Source organism: Panthera pardus, unplaced genomic scaffold, assembly GCF_024362965.1.
Source record: "Panthera pardus isolate Hobbes unplaced genomic scaffold, ASM2436296v1 HiC_scaffold_2, whole genome shotgun sequence".
NCBI classification, from domain to species: domain Eukaryota; kingdom Metazoa; phylum Chordata; class Mammalia; order Carnivora; family Felidae; genus Panthera; species Panthera pardus.
The window spans coordinates 46,145,582-46,157,710 of record NW_026526765.1 but is presented as its reverse complement, the minus strand read 5'-3'; the positions used below and the strand labels follow the sequence as shown (position 1 = coordinate 46,157,710).

The 12,129-nt window shown below is 46.8% G+C and overlaps 1 protein-coding gene and 1 long non-coding RNA gene across 2 annotated transcripts in view; both read right to left on the bottom strand.

Moving 5' to 3' along the window:
- GALNT10 (polypeptide N-acetylgalactosaminyltransferase 10) overlaps positions 1-12,129 on the bottom strand; it is a 222,783-nt gene that overhangs the window by 193,281 nt on the left and 17,373 nt on the right. The window lies entirely within an intron of this gene.
- LOC128778255 (uncharacterized) lies at positions 379-10,948 on the bottom strand. The gene is made up of 3 exons (XR_008423718.1): positions 9,742-10,948; positions 8,805-8,910; positions 379-967 (listed from the first exon to the last, which is right to left on the bottom strand). It is a non-coding gene; the product is annotated as an uncharacterized LOC128778255 (long non-coding RNA).

The window sequence follows — 12,129 nt, the reverse complement described above, 5'->3', positions numbered from 1 at the left end:
ACACATTGGGTGAAGTTCTATGCAATTTCTAGAAAACACAAGCTCATCTAGAAAGATAAAGCAGGTCAGTGACTGCGTGGAGACAGAGGGAAGGACTAGTTACAAAAGGGCACAAAGAGGGGTGCCTGAGTGGCCCAGTCACTTAAGCATCTAACTTCTGCTCAGGTTATGCATGACCTCAGGGTTTGTGAGTTTGAGCCCCCAGTCAGACTCTGTGCTGACAGCTCTGAGCCTGGAGCCTGATTCGGATCTTGTGGTCTCCCTCTCTCTCTCCTCTTCCCCCACTGGGGCTCGCGCTCTCTGTCTCTCTCTCTCTCTCTCTTTCAAAAATAAAATTAAAATTAAAAAAATTAAAAAGACAAAAGGCACAAAGAACCCTCCGGGGGTGATAGAAATGTTTATTATGATTTCGATGGTAGTCTCACAAAGTTTATACATATGTTAAAATGGATTAAGTTACACACTCTCAAAAGTGTGCAATTTATTGTATCTCAAATACCCCTCAACACAGTTGTCTGAAAAATATGTACTTAAAAAAATTTTTTTCCTTATAAAAACCAACCACAAAATAAAACGAGCAGGATGTTCACCAGCAAAGTAAGCAAAACCTAAAGTTGGTCTGAAAGCTGCTCTTGGAAGCATGGCCTCAAGCACAAGGAGCGGCGGGGAAGGCCAAGAGGCAGGAAGCTCGGCAGACAGGCCTCAAATCGCAGCAGGGAGCACCATAAATGTGGCTTGGATAGGACCAGCGTTCTGTGGTTGCCTTCGTGGCAAAGCTAATTTACTCAGCGGCTGAGTCCATGGCAATCCAGCACTTGGAGCCTGAGACAGTTGTCAGGTTGCATTCCTGTGGCCTTTTTTCTTTTCCTGTGTGCATTTTCAAAGAGCTTCCTGGGTGCCCATGGAGCCTTCACCCAAGAAGAGAGCTGTAATGGGAGATTTCAGGTATGGCTGGACATCCCAGATCCTTGGGGAAAAGCAGAGGCACAGCTTTTGCATGGCTCCAGGCAGGGGTGTGCAGGCTGAGCAGGCACAACCCCGGGGGGGGGGGGGGGGGGGCGCCATTCACAGACACCTCAGTGCAAGAGGTGCTCCAGGAGCAGTGCAGGGAGGGGAAGGGAAAGTGACTCGGGGAGGCCGAATCCCCTGCTCTGGCCCTACCCCCAAGAAATACTGAGCACTCCCAGTGCACCCTTTATCCAACATTATTTTAAAAGAAAAGCTTAAAAATGAAATGTCACTGGAACGAGCAGGGAAGAAATTCGTTGCCCTCTTCGTTGCCTTAGCCCTCGTCTGCTGGTACCTTGTACTTCCAGGCGTCCTCATTTCCCCATCTGTTGGGTGGAGAGATAATCCCTACCCTGCCCACCTCACTCATTTCACCCCTGCCTGAAAGCCTGAGGTGCACACAAACCTGAGATTCTTGGAACAGAGGGGTCAGACTGGCAGGCCATGGCCAAGAGCCAGCGGGCACAGATGGCTTTATTTAGCTCACACAATATTTAAAACTCAGGAGAGTCCATATTAAAAAAAAAAAATCTAGAAATCTAGAAAACCCAAAGACCTGGCCTGATTGGACCCGCATTCCCAAGCAACAGCTGGAGCTGAGGAAGGAACAAACCCTTTCCCACTTGCCCACAGCCCCAGCCACAGAACCCTTCACTCACTTATGTCACAGGCTGGGGCCTGTGGGCGTTCGAGTCTGCTCTCAGATCAGTGAGAAGGGCAGTTGGACTTCACCTGGTCCAGACTACCCCTCACCCAGGACACTGGGTGACAGGCCTGTAAGATGGCCCCCACCTTAAACACTTCTCTTGATGAGAAACTCATCCATCACCTTGGAGGATGCTCTTGCTTACACCTTCAAACGGAAGGTCTCTCCCACCCTCAGGCCAGGGTTCCACTTTCCTTTCATGCTCTCTCCCTGCCATTCAAGCCTTTCAGACACAGCCACTGGTCCTTCTATGAAAACCTAAACGTCCAGTGTCTTTAGCCCTTCCCTTTAGAAACATTTCCTCATCCCTCGGCATTCCAGCACTTTCCTCTGAGCATGTTCCACTTTATCTCTGCCACATGTGGAGCTGGTGGATCCTTCCTCCCCATTTTGTCCTACTAAGCAGGTCAAATTAATTATGAACACATGTTCCTACATGGTTTCTCTCTGGCAAGCTCTAAAGAGAGGCAGCATCACCGAGTACTATAAGCAACGGTAAATATGTTCTGTCGGGTTTAGTCTCAACATCCTCATACGGATAAAAATAGACCTCGTGGCATCAGGCAGGATAATTCATACTCTCTACAAATCATTTCTGAACCAGAAAAATGAAACATCAGGGATTTCCAACATTGCAAAAAATTACATAAGTCTTGGAGTGAAAGTAATTGTTTTGAATTTTAAAAATAAGTACCCCATATTCTGAGGTTGCATACTTTTTATGGAAAGGAAATGAAAAAATATGCCAAAATTCCCTAGTTCAGACCTCAGGGCAGAACAAAGACAAAAACAAAAATTCTCTCTCCTGTGCTTCCCGTGGGTTTCTTGAAGATCAACATTTCGGGAGTAGAAAAAGCACTGGGCCTTTATTTTCTTTTTTTTTTATGTCTTAAAGAAGTGTGTGTATGTGTGTGTGTGTATGCATGTGAAAGAGAAAGAGAAAGAGAGAGAGAGAGAGAGAGAGAGAGATTGAGATCTACAGAAATCACTTACTATATCTGTCTCTGGATCTAGTTTTCCTGTTTTGTAAAATGCCAGGCTTGAAGGAGATCACTGAGAGGTCCTCAAATCTGCATGAGAACCACTTGGGTGTGCACATGCAGATTCCCTGGCAGACCCACAGAAATTCTGCATCCTGGAGGGTGGGATGAAGCCAGGAAGCTGGTGTCTGACAAGTGCCCAGGCGACTCTGATCCCCCCCAGGCTTCTCATCTAATGATAACATCCCAAGCCATTTCTCCATCCCATTATTTGGCATGCACTCTGTTGGCAGGAGGCGTGCTAGGGCCATGGGGGTATGATGGTAAACCAGTCACACGGGCCTGGGTCTCAAGGAGCTCATGCAGGGATGGGGGTGGTAGACAAGGAGAGGTTTCCACGGAAATGGATGTGGGTCCTGGGATGTGGCTGGGGCCATAACACCAATAAATGCACAGGCTGCCATGAGAACCCACCCAGACTGAGGAAGGCAGGGTGGTCAGGGAAGGCTTACTGGGGGAGGTGATGTCTCAGCACAGCCTTCAGTAGCATGTAGAGGACCTGGCTTTGGAAAGCCCAAACTGGTAGCATGCTCAAGGCCTGAGAACCAGAGCCAGAGTGGATGGGCTCTGGCTTAGACCCGAGGGGACTGGCGGGAGAGCCGGAAATGGACACCGGAGAAGGTGGCAGGGGCCAGGTCATAAGGGCCCAAACAGCGACACCAAGAATTCTGGATTTTAGCCTCAAGGCTACAGGCAGCCATGGAAGGGTTCTAAGCAGGAAAGGAACATGATCAGACTTGTGTTTTAGAAAGATCACCTGGGCTGCTGTGTGCAGAATACGCTGCAAGAAGAAAGCAGGAAGAAGGAAGCAGAGTCTGGAATAAACAAGGCTTCTTTCTTGGCTGTGAAGGCTCAGGGCTAGAGGTGGCCAGTGTAGTGAATGTCAGAACAGCTGGGGACCCCAATTCTCAGGGAAAAGCTGAGGCTTTTGACTTCTTATCCCAGGTCCCACTTGTATGATCACTTTTCCTCACTGGAGGAACCCACACTCCACCCACATACCCACCTGCCTAATTCTGTCTGGGCTGCTTGCTTCTCTCACACTCAGAAAGGGAGACAGAACCTGCCAGCTGGTCTTAAGGTATCAAGGAACAAGAGGAAGAAATGGCTCTGAAGAGAAACATCCCTCATGCTTGCCCCTTGGGAATACACATACGCTCTTAGTAATAATTCACCTGTGGCCAGCACACTACAGTTTTCAATACTTTTGATCCCCACACCTTGCTGGGGGGACTCCCAGCGCTCCTGGGAAATAGGCACTCCCATTGCAGAGAACAGGCAACTGAGGCCCACAGGGCTTGTGCACCTGGTGCAAGGGTGCAGAGACAGTGGGAAACGGAGCAGAGGCTAGGAATTCATTCCACGGCTCTTTACTGCTATTGATCCCTGAGCCCATGGGGCCTGTAATTAATTAAAATGTCTCTCCTCAACAGTGGAGACCACAAGCTGGAGAATTCGATGAAAACGATCTACCCAGGGTGGAAGTGTTTCATCTTGAAGTCCTCGGAGGGCTTCTGAAATGAGGGGGACTATGAGGTGGGGAGGGGAAGATGCCGCAAGCCTGTGAGGAAATGTCATCTGGGCTGAAAATGCCCACGCCGAGAAGGCTGGCGCCGCGCAGCTCTTGGGCAGTGGGAGTAACCCTGCTCCTGATGGAACAGGGGATGGCGGCTGGGGTGCTGGGGTGCTGGGGTGGGAAGGGAGCCAGGAGGAGGGGGCAGGGCAAACCACACAGAGTGCTCCTTTTCCTCTTCCCCACTCCCGACATGTCTATCTGGGGCCTGTCGGGTCAGTAAAACCGCCCAGCTTACTTGCAGAAGGGAAACCAGCCTCTAGACACTACTATCACCAAAGAATTAATGGCTATTTTTAAGCCCTAACAAAGTGACAGTCTCACAATGAATTTCCAGCAGTTGGTGTATGCGGTTGGTGACCATTCTTTCCGTTTCCCATGTGGGAAAATGAAGGCCCAAGACAGTTAAGTTTCACACAACGATGACAAGTGACACAGTGATTCAAATCTAGGTCTTTCTGACTGCTGAGCCTGTTTTGCTTGAGGTGGGGCTGGTGTTTGAGGGAGAGGCTGCTTCCCCAGATTTATTTTGAATACAGGGAAAGGAGGGATGTGCTCGCTCTGTGTGTATGCGTAGGAACCTTCCCTGATTTTACTGCACTTAGAAGGTAAGGGGCGCCTGGGTGGCTCAGTAGGCTAAGCGTCCAACTCTCGAGTTCAGCTCAGATCATGATCTCATGGTTTGTGAATTTAAGTCCCGCTGATGGGCTCCGTGCTGACAGCATGGAACCTGCTTAGGAGTCTCTCTCTCCCCCTCTCTCTCCGCCCTTCCCCAGCTGGTGTGCTCTCATTCTCTCTGCCCCTCAATAAAGAAATAAATAAAACTTTAAAAAAAGAAGAAGAAGAAGGAGGAGGAGGAGGAGGAGGAAGAGACAGCAGCACGGCAAGCTGGAACTCCCTCCATCTCCTTTACTACCTGCCTTCTTGGGATGAGAGAAGGGAACATAGCAGCAGACAGGGCTGGGGCAGTGCACAGACACCAGTACCACCGGGAAGAGGCAGCAGAACCTCGGATTCCCATGGCAACAAGCACTCCACGACCAGCACTGCCCCCCTGCGCTTACAACACACTCTGTGAGCGGGGAAGGTGGGGTGATACCCTCATTTTCCACAAAGGACAGGGTTCTAACCAAATCTTGGGATCCATCAGCATCGAGGACTTCAGGCTGAAGCCACTGTGGTTCACAAAAAAGGGGAACAACAGGAGTGGGGTCACAGAGCTCTGCCAGACAGAGAGGCAGAAAAGACATCCCGTGAGTGAACAGGAAGGAAATGGGGGCTGCTTGGCTTCAAGGAGGCTTAGGGGTGAGGGGTGATCTCTGTATCATTCTATGTGTTCCACAGCACTGGACTGATTTTTATGGGCACATTGCCCAAGAGGCCTCTGAGCACATGGGGGAAAAAATGGGACAGGGGGTAAAATGTTATGGGCTTATAATAAAAGCATGACCATCTGGGATTGGGCAGAAGAAGAATTTCTCACTCATGAGCACAGGTCATGGATCAACAAAATCTAGAAGTGAAAAATCTGCCAGGGTCCACTCACAAGTAAAAAGCAGGTGCTCAGACATAAACATGAAAATAAAAATAGAGTTGCCAGTAGGGCTTCTTCTATGCAAATATCATGTTACCTAAATGACCTGGGGCATAATTTAAGAGGCAAGCAATGATGGACTAGAAGAGGGTCCCAACTACTCTAACGGATGTGTTCTGTGAAAGGGTGGTAGGTTTTCAGTGAGTGAAGCCTTTTATTAGTCAGTTGCATTTTGTTATTATACATTTTAACTTTTCAAACCAATAATATGTCCTTAGTGTAAAGTCAACCAATGAGGACAATGTGGTTTTCTGATCAACATAATCTGACCTCAGGAGTGAGAGACAAGAGCTTACAGCTTACATCTGCCTCAAAGTACCATTTCTCTCTTTTGCTTTACTCAATGCTGAGAAAACTTTTTTTTTTTTTTTTTTTAATATATGAAATTTACTGTCAAATTGGTTTCCATACAACACCCAGTGCTCATCCCAAAAGGTGCCCTCCTCAATACCCATCACCCACCCTGCCCTCCCTCCCACCCCCCATCAACCCTCAGTTTGTTCTCAGTTTTTAACAGTCTCTTATGCTTTGGCTCTCTCCCACTCTAACCTCTTCATTTTTTTTTTTTCTGAGAAAACTTTTTGATATAATAAATAGTAGATACACTTGATGAATAAGTAGATGTATTTTTTTTTTTTTTAACACAGCCTGCCCTATAATTTCAGGATTCTCTTCAATTAAACAGATGCTGGAAGAATAAACTGGTGACCTCCGACATGTAAAAATGTAGTACATAATACACGTAAGTGATTTAAAAACATGTTTTCTATTATTGTAGTTTAAAAAGAGTCAACACAAGGTGAAACCATGTTTACAGAATCCCTGAAGACCTCCAGAGACAGTCTGTGGAGTGTTCACCGGGATGGTGTCTGAGGTCTTTCCAGCCCCAGCTTCGGCCTCCTCACCATTACATCTTGCACGGGGAGGAATGAAAACCCCAGAGGCAGGAGCAGGCGTAAAGTAAACAGGCTTTCCACCAAGTGCTGAGCCCGGGCTTCCCCTTTCAGAAGGGGAAGTGAGGAGAAGAAGAAGAGAAGGAAACAATTGCGCCCAGACTGTACCTTCTGAGATGAATCCGTATCTACCTATAGCTAAAACAAAACAAAACAAAACAAAACAAAACAAAACAAAACAAAACAAAACAACCACACCAGTTGAAAAAGAGAAAGGCATTCAGGCACACAGAACTAAGAGGGCCCTGCCAGGTCGTCTTCCTGCTCTGGGGCTGCAGGCTCAGTCCTGATAACTCAGGAGCTTCTGGTACGGAGAATACCAGATCCCCCAAACAAGCAATTCAAATACTTTGGAGACTGGCTGACATACCTCCAGCCACAAAGTGTACAGAGAGCAGATCTGCATAACGCATGCCATGGCATGCTTACTCATTTTTAACCACGACATTATTCTTTTGCTGTCTATCTTAGGGAGAAGAAAATCACTGGCATGTCCTATAGCTTGAAGAAGAAAACTGGGATGATTGGGAGAAAGAAGAGGGAGAAGTGGTGACCTCCCCATCCCTGGAGCTATTCAAGCCAAAGGCTGCCACAGAGGGGGTTCCTCCCCCACAGTGAGAAGGCATACTAAAGGATTCCTAAGATTCCCTTCCAACTCAAACTGCGTCTAAAAATAAAAGCAACCCTTGTAAAACTTATATTTAAAAACCCGTACAAGTTATACATGTGCGCAATCATATCTCAGTACCAATAACGGTATAATGGCATTTACAAAAGCACTTTTCCGGCACAGATTTTCTCAGATAATCATCGCCACAGCCCTGCAACGCAGCTATTACTGTCATTATCCCCATTTTAAAGGTGGGACCGGGCTCTGAGTTTAAGCAATTGTTCTGAGGTCAGACAGCTAGAGAGCTGACAGCTCCAGGCTTCTCTCTGACATTTCTCCTCCTCCTCCTCCTCCTCTTCCCTCAACCTCTCCTCTTTCTGTCTTCTGGTAAGTACAGTCTAACAATGGGAAAATGGAGGAGAGACACTGAGAGCGAGCCTCTTATACAGATAACTGACTGAACCCCCTCCCATCACTTTGCGCCACCAGAGGATCCAGGGAGGGCTTACTCATAACCTCCTTGGGTAATGAATATACAGAGATGTGCAATAATTTTGCAAAAAAAAAAAAAAAAAAAAAAAAAAAAAAAAAAAAAGAAGGCTCATGCATATCCGAATTTTAACAAGAGAAAATTAGTCCCCTTTTTTAAGTTTAAAAAAGGAAGTGTTTTAGTCTAAAGTGAGGAAATGAAGGGAGGAAGATTTTTTTTCTTTTTCGAAGTGGGTTCTGTCATTCCCACGGGTGGTGAGTGAGCACACACTGCCTCTGAGATCACAGTGAATGAAACATTCGGATGAATTCCATAATGAACTGGCGCAGTCGACAAATGCCCATTCATTAAAAGAAGAAAAAAAGATTAATTTCAAAAGATAAGTCCCCCAAGTTGGTTATGGGGTTTGAATTTTCAAAAGGAGCACCACCTGGTCCTTGATTTTGTTTAGAGGCTGATTTGATCCTCAGAATTCAAATCGAAACTGATTTTGCTCAAAAATGTTTTAGTAAAGAGGGTGTGGGTAGAAGGAGTGATTCCCATCACACGGCCTTTCAGTATACCAATTGCTTAAAGAAGCCACAATTTCTCAAATGGTTGGAAGGGAATGAAGAGGCCCAGAGCCTTGCACCAGAGTTTCATGGTTTTTAAAACACACTTTCTCCATATTCTTTCTGACGGACAACCCTGGAGGGAAGGCCCTCGGAGCCCAGAAAGGTTTAGTAGTTGGCTCAAGGGCCCACGGCACAGACATATCCTAACCGGCATTCAGTCCGGTGCTCCTCGCCTCTCAACAGGGAAAGCACTTCCAAAGAAAGTTGCCAACTCACGTTCAGCTTCCTAAAACCCAGCTTGGCCACTCTCGGGGCCTGTGCAGAGGAGGGATTGGGCAGGTGTCCCTCGAAGCATCCACATCTTCATGGAAGAAAGCAGACACTGGAAATGGCAGAATCAGTCACTAAAGATGCACTGCATGTTCAGCCTGGACAAGTTCTTTGTCCTTGCAAATTTGTAAACCCTGCACATGAAGAGGGCGGCTGTAGTTACCACATGCTTCTCCCATTTCAACCCTTTATAACAAACTAACGCAAAGAACTTGAGGTGACAGCACAGCTGTGTGTTTGACTGTGAGCTGATTAACAGCAGCAGTAGTTAAGGCTTACCACACGCCAGGCACTACACTGGGAACATTAAGCAGTTTTATATGCATATTACAGAGGAGGTAACGGACATGCAGAGAGGTTAAAGTCAGTTACCCAGGACTCTAAAGCTCTGAAAGTACAGGAGCTGGAATTTAAACCTACAGGGGCCTGTAGTCTTAAGCCCTCTGCCACTTACTAGCTGTAGGATCTTACATAAGTCACTTAATTTCTCTAAACTTTACTTGCGTAATCTGTAAAATGGGGATAATAATAGCAGTCCCACAGGGCAATTCAAAGCATAAATGAGATTACAGAAATGAAGCACTTGGCACCAGGGCTGTCCTACTGCACGATTCCAAGGAATGCTACTCACAAATGGAGATGCGCCACGAGGCGGTCCCCCTTGGCACAGCGCCCACCGCGGTGAAAATGCTCAAGTGCTACCATCAGTATTCATTATCATTGTATGACAGTGCCATGATCAGGGTCAAGAGCCAAAGTAGGAGCTGCTCATCTGCGAAGGCCCAGCTCAGGCGTTCCAAAGAGCTCCCTTGGGTTACCCATTCGGACTTAGCTTGCCACGGAGTATCTTGGTTCTCATGACCAATTTCCGAGCATGTCTCACCTCCCCAAGCAGATGTAAACTTCTAGAGGGCAGACGGTGGTCCACGCCTTGGATCCCCTGAACCACCTCTAGTGCCCAGCACGCGGTAGGCCCTCAGGAGCTGTGGTGGTTTTAAAATGTGCCCAAGTTCTTTCACACTCCTCCCTTCAAGAGGTGGGGTCTGCTAAACTTAGTGACTCACATCCAACTAACAGAGCAAAGCATACACGACAATGTGCAACTTCTGAGACTAGGTCACACAAGGAACTGTGACTTCCTGCTTGCTCTCACTCTCAGATCACTCGTTCTGGGGTAAGCTAGCTGCCACGCAGTAATGACACTCAACCTTCCTTACAGAGAGGTCCAGGCATTGAGAAATTGAGGCCTCCTGCAACAGCCATGAGAGTGAGCCTTCTTGAAAGCAGATCCCCTAGCCCCAGTCAAGACCTCAGATGACTCCAGAGCTGGCCAACATCTTGACTGTAATCTCATGAGAGACCCACCATGAGCCAGAGCCACCCAGCTGAGCCTAGATTCCTGACCCACAGAAACCACAAGGTAATAAACACTGTGTTAAGCTACCACATTTTGGGATAATCCGCTATACAGCCACATATAACCCATACAGGAACCATGTGGTGGGCTTAACAACAAACAGACAACAGGGAAGTTGTAGTTTTCAGGTAGGAGGAGTAATCCTCATACTTGGATGAGAGCTTCCCTATTATTAAACTAAAAGAGAAATCAGACGGAAGACCCAAGATGGGCTGGCTTCACCCACTCAGGCTTTGGCTCAGTAATCACCATAGGGAAGAGGAGAGGGAATGTGGAGTACTCAGGCTAAGGCTGGCCGAACAGGTCAGTGCTTCACCCCCTCAAAACACACAGGCCTGCGGCCCAGATGAGGGACCCAGCTCCAGCCAATCCTTCCCCACCCCCAGCTGATCCCTCCCCAACCCCAGGCCATGCTCCAGCCACACAGCCCCCTCAGAGCTCCCCAGAGTGACCAAGCCCTTCGGAGAGCACTCCCCCTAGCATCCCTTTTCCCTTTTGTTCATTTGTTTCTATTCACTGAATTCTTTACAATATCTTATTGTGAAGTAACTTTGAACTTAGAGAAAAGATACAAGAACAGCATGATGAACTCCTATATATCTTTCATCCATGTTTGTTGTTGCATGTTTTATCATTCTCTCTTCCAGCTATCTAAACTTCAATTTTTTTTTTTTTTTTTTTTTTGTCCTGAAACATTTGAGAGAAAGGTGAGGACATATAACCCACTACTCCTAAATTCTTTAGCGTGTATTTCCTAAAATAAGGATAGCAAAGTCAGGAAATTTAACACTGATACAATACTAACAGCTCATCTACAGTTCCTAAGTTTCCGTAATGTCCTTTATAGCTAATTCTTTTTGGCCTGGTTTGGGATCTAATCCAAGACTGTCCATTCATTTTCTCCTTGATAGAATATGTTGTATGTCAGGCATTGTGTAAGGCACTGGGGATAAAATAACGAGGGGGAAAAACACACATAGCCACCAACCTCATGGCACTCACCGTTTCAGAGGGTGACACAGTAATCAACTAATCACACTAATTATAAGTTTGTGTGATCACAAACTAAGATGTGTGTTAAAGAGAAAAGGCCTGAACCAGGATGAGGGCTGGGGGTGGGGGGAAAGATGGTCAGAAGGCTATCCTGAGGTTAAGACACCTGAGCTGAGATCCGAAGCGTGAGGCGGTATTAGCCGAGCCATTTGTGCACGTGTGTGCACATGTGCATGTGTGTTTGTGTGGCAGGAAGACTGGAAGAACACTCCAGGTAACCAGATGGCTTGTTCAAGGTCAGTATGAATGGAGGGCAGGGGTGGCAGGGAGGGGAGTGTTGGGAGGGGGCCTGAAGTGAAGTTTAGTCTTTACCTTAGCCAGTGGCATAATGGACATTTTCCAAAAGACCCCTCTGGCTGCTGTGTAGAGAAAGGTAATGAAAACACATGACACAACCATCCCTTAGCCTCGATTTCAGGATCCAAAAGCTTTTTCTGTAACTTTTTTTTTTTTTTATAACTCATTTAATGACAAAACCTGGCCTGAATGGACACGAAGCTACTTATGCTCTTTATCCATTTAGCATGAATATTCTTACATTTTTGCCACAGAAAAAAAAAAATAGTATGTTCTGGTTATGGAGAGCTACCCATAGACCCCACCAGGGCTATTATATAATATAATATATGCACTGCATCAACTTCCCTAAATCAGAAAGATTCTTGTGCCCCTGACCAGTTTATTGCCTCCCAACCACAAATGCACCTTCCTTGTCTGCTGTGCAAAAATAGATCTGGGCCCTTTAAACACTTTCTCCCTCGCTAGACAACATGATGTTAATAGTAATCACGGTGACAGGTC